Source organism: Gossypium hirsutum, chromosome A08 (assembly GCF_007990345.1).
Source record: "Gossypium hirsutum isolate 1008001.06 chromosome A08, Gossypium_hirsutum_v2.1, whole genome shotgun sequence".
Lineage (NCBI taxonomy): Eukaryota > Viridiplantae > Streptophyta > Magnoliopsida > Malvales > Malvaceae > Gossypium > Gossypium hirsutum.
In genome coordinates this window covers 11243933-11255735 of record NC_053431.1, presented here as the reverse complement: position 1 = coordinate 11255735, position 11803 = coordinate 11243933, and the positions used below count along the sequence as shown (strand labels likewise).

The 11803-nt window shown below is 37.8% G+C and overlaps 1 non-coding gene across 1 annotated transcript; it reads right to left on the bottom strand.

Annotated features, from left to right (window-relative positions):
- Positions 1–9386: 9386 nt before the first annotated feature.
- Positions 9387–9493, bottom strand: LOC121205671 (small nucleolar RNA R71). The gene has a single exon (XR_005900747.1). It is a non-coding gene; the product is annotated as a small nucleolar RNA R71 (small nucleolar RNA).
- Between the last annotated feature and the right edge of the window lie 2310 nt (positions 9494–11803).

Here is an 11803-nt window from a genome sequence, read left to right as displayed (position 1 = left end):
GTGACACATGGTCAAGTGACGCGGCCGTTTGTTCCCTGTATATTTTTAAGAATGCAAGTCAGTATGCTGACACAGCCTAGCACACGGGCGTGTGACTTGATCATGTGACCTAAGTTAGAGAGTTACACGGGCACAGACACGGGCTGGGACATGTCCACATAGCCTAAGACATGGACATGTCTCTTGGCCGTGTGAATCACACGGTCTGACCACATGGCCGTGTGACCCCTGCAGCTTTGAAAAATTTCAATATTTTTTGAAAAATTCTTTGAGTACCCGATCTAGTCCCGACTTGTTTCTAACACGTAATTTTGGCCCCGAGGGCTCGTATAAGGGACAATATATTTGATTTTGATTGGTTTCTAACATGAATGTATATGATATGAAATGTGTGCATTTTCTATCTGTTTGATTTGTAAACTCCGATAATGCTTTGTAACCTTGTTCCAGCTATGGATTCGGGTTAGGGGTGTTACAATTCAAGTGCTTTTGGGTAAAAGTTTCCACCCTTGTTTGAACCATTCTATACAATCCTTCCCTTCAAGCAAATTTTTAAACTTTTCAAGTCTCGAGAAATTGCATCAGTTGGTATCAGAGCTTAATATTCTTGAATTTGGCTCGTATCTATCTTTATTTTAATTTTTGTGTTTTAAAAAATAGATATTCAAAGTGAAAAAAGTGTGAAAGAAGGCAGAAAAAAGAATGAGTAAGACTAAAAAAAAAGTCTAGAAGCTCATCAATAGAAAATTCATCTATTTACTGTCATTTAGCATATTTTACACCATTTGGTAAATTCACTATACCAAAAATTTTTCGATCCGAAAATTACCATTCTACTCTTACGCCTAAAATCACTCTAAAACCCTTAAAAACATATATTACATCATTTCGAGACCTTTGTGAACTTTTTTTAAAATGCCAAATTACCAAAATAGCACTACCATCTTTTATCACCTTTTTGACTTAATTCTTGCCACAATCATCCAAAGGTTGAAAAGTTCTCCTAATTCTTTTAAAAACTCCATGAGAGAAGCTACAAGTAGGAAAGGGAAGAGCAAAGTGAGAGCATTCGAGTGGAAAAAGTTGAATTTGTGTGCAAAAATGAGTGGAATGATTTCCTTCCGAGTGAATTTATGAGGTTTTGTTTGGTTAGGTATTTTCTATCTTCAATGCCATTCTTTTATTAATAATCTTCTATTCTCAAGCATGTCTCAAAGTCCCGAACGTGGAGTTGCTAATGCGGGGCTCAACCGCCAGATCTCCAAATACAAACATTGCTCTAAGAAACGTGATACATGTTACGAGCTGAATTAAAGTCTATCCAAGAATGGCTTGATTAAGTGGAGGAGTGATTGCAACGGGGACATTCGCCTCGAGGACTAAATGTTCAAGGAGACCGCGCACAAATGAGGAATAGACAAGAATATTACTATGGCAATGATGAAAGTGATCGTGGGCTTATCGTTAGTGTAGGACGACCTAGATAAAGACGAGAGTGTGCGTAAGTTGATGATAACCTAAATAACATCAAATTGAATATTCCTTTATTTCAAGAATGGAACGACCCTAAAGCCTACTTGGAGTGGGAATAAAAGATTGAGATGATTTTAGATTGTCACAACTATTTCGAGTTTACAAAGGTAAAACTCACTGCCATTGAGTTTTCTGATTACGCAATGATTTGGTGGGATTAACTAACCTTGAATAGGAGGAGAAACGGAGAGCGTCCTATAGATACATGGGAGGAAATGAAAGCTATCATGAGGCGACACTTTATTTTGAGCCATTATCATAGAGAGTTGTATAAAAAATTGCAAACCTTAACATAAGAAGCAAGGAATGTTGATGACTACTACAAAGAAATGAAAGTAGCCATGATTTAAGCCAACTTGGTAGAAGATCGCGAAGTAACTATGGCTAGGTTCTTGTGAGGTTGAATCGTGAGATTGCCAATATCGTTGAGTTACAACACTATGTCGACATCAATGACATGGTGCATATGGCCATCAAAGTCGAGCAATAACTCAAAAGGAAAGGCACCAGTAAAGTTGGATCAAGCCCGGGGGCTACTTCATCATGGGATACAAGGTGGAAAAAAATACTAATGTTCCGACTGCCCAAGATAAACCTAATGTTCTAAAAGAATTTAAACAGGTTGATATTGAACAAAAGCTAATGAAGTGGTACAAACATTAAGGAGTTATGATGTCACTTGCTTTAAATGTCTTCGAAAAAGATACATAGCAAGTCAATGTCTAAATCGTGCTACAATGATCATGAAAGATAATAGAGAAATTGTGTCCGAGGAAGAGCTTGAAAATGAACCAACTCCTGTTATGAAGGATTCAAGTGATTTGGAGTATCCCGTGGAAGGCTAGCTATTAGGTGCTAAGAAGACCTTGAGTGCGCAAGTTATTAAAGATGATATGCAACGCGAGAATATTTTTCACACTCGTTGCCATGTTAATGGTAAGGTATGTAGTCTTATTATTAATGGTGGGAGCTGCACTAACGTGGCTAGCATAACCATGGTAGAGAAATAAAGTCTGTCCATGTTAAAACATCTACATCCCTACAAGCTTCGATGGTTGAACACCGAAGGTAAGATCAAAGTTTCTAAGCAAGTGTTGATTTCATTCTCTATAGATGATATGAAGACAATGTCATGTGCGATGTGGTACCAATGTATGCGGGCCATATTTTGTTGGGCCGATCGTGGCATTATGATTGATGGGTAATACATGACGGGTTCTTAAATCTGTATTACTTTGATTTTAAAGGACGATTGGTACTCCTAGTTTTATTGTCACATAAACAAATCTACGAGGATCAAGTGAAACTAAAATAAGAAAGAGAGAGAATTTGAAAAAAAGAATGAAAATGAAAGTTAAAATAAAAAAAATAAGTGGAAGGTAATGAGAAAAGAGATGAGAAAAGAAAAGAGGGTGAGAGTAGTGAGAAACAAAATGAGAAAAGCAAAGAGGTTGTTATGAAGAAAAAATAAAAAAAATAAGAAGGAAAGAGAGTCTTTGTATTCAGAAAAGAAAAAGAGTGGTTTAGTGAGGAGAAAATTGAGTCGAAGGTGAGGAGGGTTTATTTTGCTAACCAAATTACTCGTTTGCTTAATGAATTATATGTTCAGGTTCGTAGGAATAAACATTCAAATTTTAACAAGGAACTATTCACAGGAATGAAGAGGATATATAACATGTTGTTTTGGTTGCCATCAATCAGCAAGAACCTATGCGTGTAGAAGCACTTTTGTTTGGAGTTATGGGAGAAGGATAGGTTGATTGTATTTATGAACTATAATGCTTGTTTTATTGTTGAAATTTCTTTTCAAAGGCAAAACATGTTTTCAAATCCATTTCTTTTTTAAGTAGATTCGAATTTGAGGTCAAATCCTTTCCAATAGAGAGGGAATGATGTGATCCTAAGTCTAAGCTACGTGGAAGGCCTTGGTGGGCTTATGCAAAAATGTTGGAATCAAGCCCAATCCGGTCATGACCAAGTTGGGCTGAGCCCAACTTCCATGAAGATTCAAATTATTCAAATTTTGGACAAATTCTTTACAGGATCCGATTGATTTAACCAGCTAATTCTAAGGCTTTTAATTATTTTAAGTTTATTTTTTAATAAGTTTGAGTTATTTTAATCTAATAACATAGATTTTTATCATGCATGTAACACCTCAAACCTGGCCTGGACGCTATGGCCGGATCGGGTGATGTCATATGGTAGTGTGTTAGAAAACTGTAACTTTGCTTAAAACAATTTCTGTTTAGAAACTTTGAATTATTACTTGTTAATTTTAAAATCGTGTTATTTAATCAGTCGAAAGTCTTCAAAACATTTCTTCAATGCGGAAGCTTTTAAAACGGTTTACGTATTTGTGAGCATTTTGTTAAAAAGTTTGTTTCTTTTGAAAACTTGAGTTTTCCTAATACTAGCAGTTATAAACCGTAACCAATAAAAATCCCAAACTAAAATAAAAATTGATAGAGGCCAAATTACAATAAAATACCCAAATAAAATTTTAGAATCATAAATAAGTACGAAACAGTGTCAAAGGGGTAGTATGCCACCATCGAGTCCTCCGCTGCATCGATTCGTCAAGTCTGGGGATTACCTGTGCAGATTAAACCGAATGGGTGGATTTATGTGACCTCAATGTGTAATCCCCGTATAAACAAAGAGACAGTATACACAAGATCATAGTCTGGGCCTAAGCCCTTTTCAGTAACAGTATCGGTTTCAGTTCGGCCTTAGCTCATCTCAGTACAGAATCAGTCATGTAGTTGGGCTTTAGCCCATCAACATATCAGTAACAGTAACAGATATTCAATCACAAAATCCTACCAAGCAAGCCTCTACACACCATCTCCGTTTAACCCTACACTCCATGTAGGGATATAATTAACCCACCCATACCTACACCCCAATAAGTACCGAGTATGGCACCAGACAGTAGTTTGCAGCCGAGTTGTTAGTAAATTAGGCTTGAGGCCTTTCAATACACTTTCTCCGAACAATATCAACCCCAAACCCAATGCAATGTAATATACAATTATGACATGCTATAACATGGTAACAGTACATACAATATCAGTTCAGTGAAACATCATCATGCTTGATAACATGCACACATATAAATCAATCACACAGTGATTTCATTTAATTAGGGGTCTAGGTAATGCTTATCGACCCTACTGTAGGTTCACAGTCGACTTGGGTGACCCGTGCAACCTTAGAAAACATATCAGCAAAACCGGCTCACACGCCAATGTGGCTTGCCCGTGTTGGCCCACACGGCCCAAATTGGCCTTGGCCGTACGGATCACACGGCCCAATTTGGTCGAGCCTGTGTGTTACACACGGCCTACTTGGCCATCACACGGCTGTGTCTGGTGCACACAGCCTGGCCTCGTCGATCACACGCCTGTGTTGTGGCACACAACCTATCACACAGCTTACCACACGGTCGTGTGGCATCGATAGAAAGGTTTTCGGCTTTCACTAAAACCTCGTTTTCTATATTTTCGAGTACATACCTCGTATCATTTCGCTACAAAAATGCTCCCAAGCACTCCAAGACTTAAAATTTGAAAATTAGAGCCCAATTTAGATCACTAACAAAAATTCAAGACCAAAAATCATCTACATCAAAATCGATAGCGAACCTGAACACTTACCGGCAACGAAATGAAATTTCTAACGTTTAGTTTGCTTGTAAAGCCACAACTGATCTCTGATTTTTGCCTAAACCAAGAAAGCCAAAACAATCCTTTTTAGAAACTAGCTAAGAAACGATAAAATAGAGACAGTCAAATACTTATGGAACGAGTGCATACAATTGCTGGCCGGAAAGTATGCTAGTAGAAATATCAAACAGAGAAGGCTGATTAGGGAGCAAAAATTTAGCAAAACAAAGAAAAAGGGGATGGCAGAAAAATTGGGGAAAAGAGGAGAATACCAAAATTTGGGAAAAGAATAAAAACCAGATGGAAACTTAGGTGATAGCAATAACTACCCTACATCCCTAAATTTTCTCCCACTAATCCTACTAACCTACCACCACACTAGAATCCCACTCTACCGAAACACTTGTCCATCACTGCGTAAAAACAACGCCTACACTCCAGTATAGATTCGAACTTAGGACCTCATGCAATCGAACACTTCACTCAACCACTAGACCAGTTGGCCCATTCTGATGTATATCCAAAACCAATTAAATAAAAGGCTACTTAACAAAGTTAAGGCTTTATTCAGAAAAATTCCAAAATTTTCCAAATGAAAGATTTGAATTTGGGACCTCTCATGTACACCCAGAACACTTAACCATTGAAGCAGATACACATTTTGTGTTACATTTTCACGAAAACCGAAATAGAAATTTTTAGGGCGTTACAACTCTACCCCCTAAACGAAAATTTCGTCCTTAAAATTTACCTGATTAGAATAGATGATATTGTTGACGCATTGCATCCTCAGGCTCCCACGTGGCTTCTTTCGTGCTTTGATGATCCTATAGAACTTTAACCAGTGAAATAGACTTCCTCCTTAGAACTTTTATGTCACGATCCAATATTTGAACTGACTTCTCCTTGAAGGTCAGATCTAGCCTAACCTCGATCTCCTGAATAGGTACAATATGCGTGGGATCAGAGTGGTAGTGCCTCAAAACCGATACATGGAAAACATTGTGAATACAGTCTAACTCTGGAGGTAACTCTAATTGGTAGGAAACCGATCCCACTCGTTGCAGTATGCGGTAGGGTCTAATAAACCTAGGGCTTAACTTGACCTCACGACCAAATCTCAGTACCTTCTTCCATGGGGAGACCTTAAAAAAATGAAGTCCCCCACAAAATACTCAATCTCGTGATGCTTCAGATTTGGATAGGACTTCTGTCTATCTGATGCTGCTTTCAGTCGATCCCATATCAATCTGATCTTATCCTCAATATCAGAAACCAGTTCAGAACCAAGAACTTGTCGCTCACCCAACTTAATCCAGCATAAAGGAGCGCGACACTTATGACCATAGAGTGCCTCATAAGGTGCCATTTTTACATTAGACTGGTAACTATTATTGTAAGCGAACTCTGCCAATGGAAAATACTCCCCACAACTGGCTTGGAAGTCAATCACACAGCTCCTCAACATATCTTCCAGTATCTAAACCACCCTCTTAGATTGACCATCTGTCTGAGGATGGAAAGCAGTACTGAAGTTTAACCTTGAACCCAACACCTCATGTAGCTTTTTCTAGAACCGAGATGTGAAGTGATGATCCCTATCAGAGATTATCGAAATCGGTACCCCATGCAGTCTCACTATCTCAGACAGATATAGTTTAGTCAGCTTTTGCCGTGAGTAGCCAGTACGAATAGGTATAGAATGGGTGGACTTGATCAATCGATCCACGTTGACCCATACATAATCCTTCTTAGTGGGTGTGAGGGGTAACCCACTAACGAAGTCCATAGCCACCCGCTCCCATTTCCAAAGTGGAATCTTAATTGGCTGCAACAAACCTGAAGTTAATTGATGCTCAGCCTTAACCTACTGGCAAGTCAGACATTTACCCACAAAATTGGTAACCTCATGTTTAAGTCCTGGCCACCAGTATAACTCACGAAGGTCTCATTACATCTTATTTTTGCCAGGATGCATAGCACAAGGGCTGCTATGTGCCTTTCTCAGTATCAACTGCCTCAATTCAGTGTTTTTCGGTACACAAATTCTCCCACGGAAATAAAGTACCCCTTCCATTTTCAGTCCAAAGTCCTCAGTAAGCCCACTCTTAACCTGTCAAAAACGAAGACCTAACGATTCGTCTTTCAACTGCTTACCCTTAATCTGCTCAATCCATGTAGGCTTAACCTGAAGCTTAGTGATAAACCGTAATGTATACATATTTTTATCCCATGCTTAGCACATTTATGGATGATTTCTCTTTAGATTTGGTGAATTCGATGCTCCTAATTCTTTAATTTCATGTTTTATACTTAGGTGAGCATAGGAGGGCAAAAAGAGCGAGAAATGGGCCAAAAACGGAGAAAACAGGCCAATGTGGGAAATCAGCACGGCCTAGAGTTCCTTACAGAGGTAGATCACATATCCGTGTCTATTTAACAGCCTTGAGCACGATCTTGAAGAAATCAGACACGGGCGTGTCACACAAGCGTGTCCCTGTCGAGCCCAAGTTTAGTTCTATTCAAAAAAGGCGACTCTTGAGGGCTTTTAGGCATTCTAAAGCCTATTTAAACACTTGAGGAGACACTTAGAAGTGACACAGAGGAGGAGGTAAGGAATTACTCAAGGAAAGCCGATTGATCCATCTCAAAAGCCGGATTCATTGTCAAGACTGAAGATCTCCCTTCAATTTCTTTCAGGAGTTTTGGGTTTTCTTTATGTTTTGTTATCTTTCTTCTTTTGAGATGTTTTCTTTCTTAATTATGAACTAAACCCCCTAAATACCTAAGGGAAATGGAACCTAAAATGGATCTTGTTATTACTATTTGAATTGTATGATAAATATTTGAATTGTTCTTAATTATGTGTTCTTAATTCTTGTATTAATATTCCAGGATATTGATTCAAGTTAATGCGTTTATTCAGAGGAGAAAAAGTCCCTGTCTAAGAGTAAAATTTGTCGTAATTAAGCGGAGTTGCTTGCACGCCTAGAGATAGGGTGACAAGATTTTGCCGGATTAGGGTGAAACCTAATAAGAGAGTCCATAGATCGATTTAATGCAACACTAGGGTGTTAATTAAAAAGAGATTTAAATTAATCAACCTAGGGTTAGACGTTATTAGTCTCGAGAGAGATAATAATATAACTTAGGGATTTCTATGGATCAAGTCAAATGAATAAATCGTCTGATTCAGAGTTAAATAACAAGTGAAGTCTAGGTGGATTTTTCCTTGGGTATTGTTTTAATCAATCGAGTTTTCCCAAAAGCTTTTCCCCAATTTTCTCTCTGTGCACCCTTGGTTTATTTAATTAGTTTAGATAAACAAATCCCTTAATTTTTTAGGCTAGATAATAAAAAGAAAGTAATTACTAGTACTCTTGGTTCCTTTGGGTTCGACAATCCGGTCTTGCTAAAGCTATACTACTGTTCGATAGGTCACGAATATCACGTATCAAGTTTTTGGCGCCGTTGCCAGGGAACTAAGATATTAGGAACACTCGATTTTTATTACTTTAGCCATTTTACTTTATTTGCAATTTAAATCTTTTTTTCTTTTCTAATTTTTTATTTTATTAGCTTCTGGTAGGTTTTTTTATAGTGCATGACTAGAAGAAACTTGTTGGGACCATTACTTTTTGATAGTGAGATCGATCGCACAGCTCGCAAAAATTGAAGAGAAATAAGGAGAAATTTAAGATACACAGAGGAAGAGCAAGAAGACGACATTCACACCACAATTGAGGAGATGGCTGAAAATCAGGAAAATCCGCTACCTCCTGCGATTGTTGCTGATCCAGTAAATTAGAATCCTGCTCCGCGCACTATGTGTGATTATGCTAAACTGAATTTAAAGGAACTGAGTCAAGTATAGTTAGGCCTGCTATTCCTGCAAATAATTTTGAACTAAAACCTAACATGATTCAAATGGTACAGCAATTTGTTCAGTTTGATGGTTTGTAGGGTGAAGTTCCAAACAATCACTTGGCGAATTTTCTGGAGTTTTGCGACATATTAAAAGTCAATGGCATTTCTGACGACGCCATACGCCTTCAGTTGTTTCCCTTTTCGTTGAGGAACAAAGAAAAACAGTGTTTGAACTTGTTACCACTAGGGTCAATCACTACTTGGGAACAAATGATCGAAAAGTTTTTATTAAAATATTTTCAGCCGGCTAAAATGGCTAAATTAAGGAATGATATCTCTTCTTTTGTGCAGATGGATCTAGAAACACTCTACGATGCATGGGAGAGATACAAAGATCTATTGAGAAGGTGCCCTCACCATGGGCTACCACTCTGGCTACAGGTTCAAACTTTTCACAATGGCCTAAATCCTTCAACTAGACAGATGGTTGACGTAGTTGCGGGTGGGACTATCAACAATAAGACACCTGAGGATGCTTATGAATTTATGGCAGAGATGTCACAGAATAATTATCAGTGGCAAGTCATGAGGACAAAGCCAACGAAAGCAGCCGACATTTTTAACATCGATTCGGTCACCATGCTCGCTAATCAGGTAGAACTTTTGAATAGAAAAATTGACGGTTTTCTTGATTCTTCACAGTTTCACCCAATAATGCAATTCAATGCAAGTGAAAGAGAGACGAGTAATTCAGAATAGCCACCTTATGGCCACATCATGGAAAACGAACAATTAAATTATATGGGTAATAATCCTCGACCTCAAAATAATCCTTTGATACGTGATATTCGTGACAGGTTTTAAATATTTACAATGAATCATTCTTGAAACTAACTATTATCACATGAAGGCAAGTGTCCCTATCAAACAGTAGTATAGTTTTAGCAAGACCAGATTATCGAACACAAAGGAACTAAAAGTACTAGTAAGGACTGTCTTTTTATTATCTAGCCTAAGAATAATGGGTTTGTTTGAACTAACTAATTAACTAAACTAAGAATTCACAGAAAATAGAATTTGGGAGTTACTTTTGGAAAAATGATTGAATTAAGACAATACCTAAGGGAAAATCCACCTAGACTTCACTTGTTATTTGACTCTGAATCAAACAATTTATTCATTTGACTTGATCCGTAGAAATCCCTAAGTTATATCATTATCTCTCTCGATACTAACAACGTCTAACCCTAGGTTGAATAATTGAAATCTCTTTCTAAATTAACTCCCTAGGGATGCATTAACTCGATCTATGGATCCCTTTATTAGGTTTCACCCTAATTCGGTAAAATCTTGTCACCCTATCTCTAGGCGCGCAATCAACTCCACTTAATTATGACAAATGCACTCTTAGACAGGGTCTATTTTTCCTCTGAATAAGAGCTTAACTTGAATCAATATCCTGGAATATCAAAACAAGAATTAAGAACACATAATTAAGAACAAGTCAAATATTTATCATACAATTCAGATAATAATAACAAACTCTGTCTTAGGTTTCATTCCCCTTAGGTATTTAAGGATTTTAGTTCATAACTAAAAAGGTAAACATCTCAGAAGAATAATGAATACAAAACATAAGAAAAACCCAAAACTCCTGAAGGGAAATTGAGGGGAGATCTTCAGTTTTGATGATGGATCCAGCTTCTGAGATGGATCAATCGGCTTCCCTTGACCAGTTCCCTGCTTCCTCCTCTGTGGCCCCCTTTTCCTCCTCCTTTAGGGTGTATTTATAGGCTTTGGAATGCCTAAGAACCCTCAAAATTGGCCTTTTCCAAATTGAACTCAACTTGGGCTCGACAGGGACATGCCCGTGTGCGATTACTTTGGGCCGTGGTTAAGCCTGTTAAATAGGCACGAGCGTGTGGTCCACCCGTGTGAATCGTGCTTTGGTTCTTCCAAATTAACACGGCCGTGTGGCCTGCCCGTGTGAGGAAGTCTAGGCCGTATTGATTTCATACGTTGGCCCATTTTCTCTGTTTTTAGCCCGTTTCTCGTTCCTTTCACTCTCATAAGCTCTCCTAAGTATGAAACATGAAATTAAGGCATTAGGAGCATCGAATTCACCAAATCTAAGGAAAAATAATCCATAAAATGTGCTAAGCATGGGATAGAAATATGTATAAATTACGATTTATCAAATACCCCCACACTTAAGCATCTGCTTGTCCTCAAGCAAAATCCTCAACTCATAATCAAAATAAATTCTCCTCAACTTATAAGTTCTATCAATAATATCTCAAAATAATCCATAAGTAATCATACATTGAGAATTCAATTGAAAGAACATCAAAGTTTCAAACATTCCAAGTTGAGCATTTTATCATGAAAACTAGGTATCTCCCATTATCTAGGTGGTTACCCTCGATTCGAAATCTCACGGAGTTTAACATCCTCACTAAAGATTCACTCAAATCACTCGAAGTGTTTAAGGACAATGAAATTAGCACTCCTCAGTCAATATGAAAAGTTATTACTATAGGCTTGCATGAAAATCAAATCTCCACCACTACAAATTGAGATGATACATCAATCAAAAGGTCTTTAGAGGGTTGTAACAAGGCTTGGTTAGAGGGGTGTGGTGACAAGCTAAAAGAAAAGGCTAGAATCGAGATTGAATTGAAAAAAATTACTTAACTAGAAAAAGACTAGTCATCAATTGCGTACAACAGAGCTTT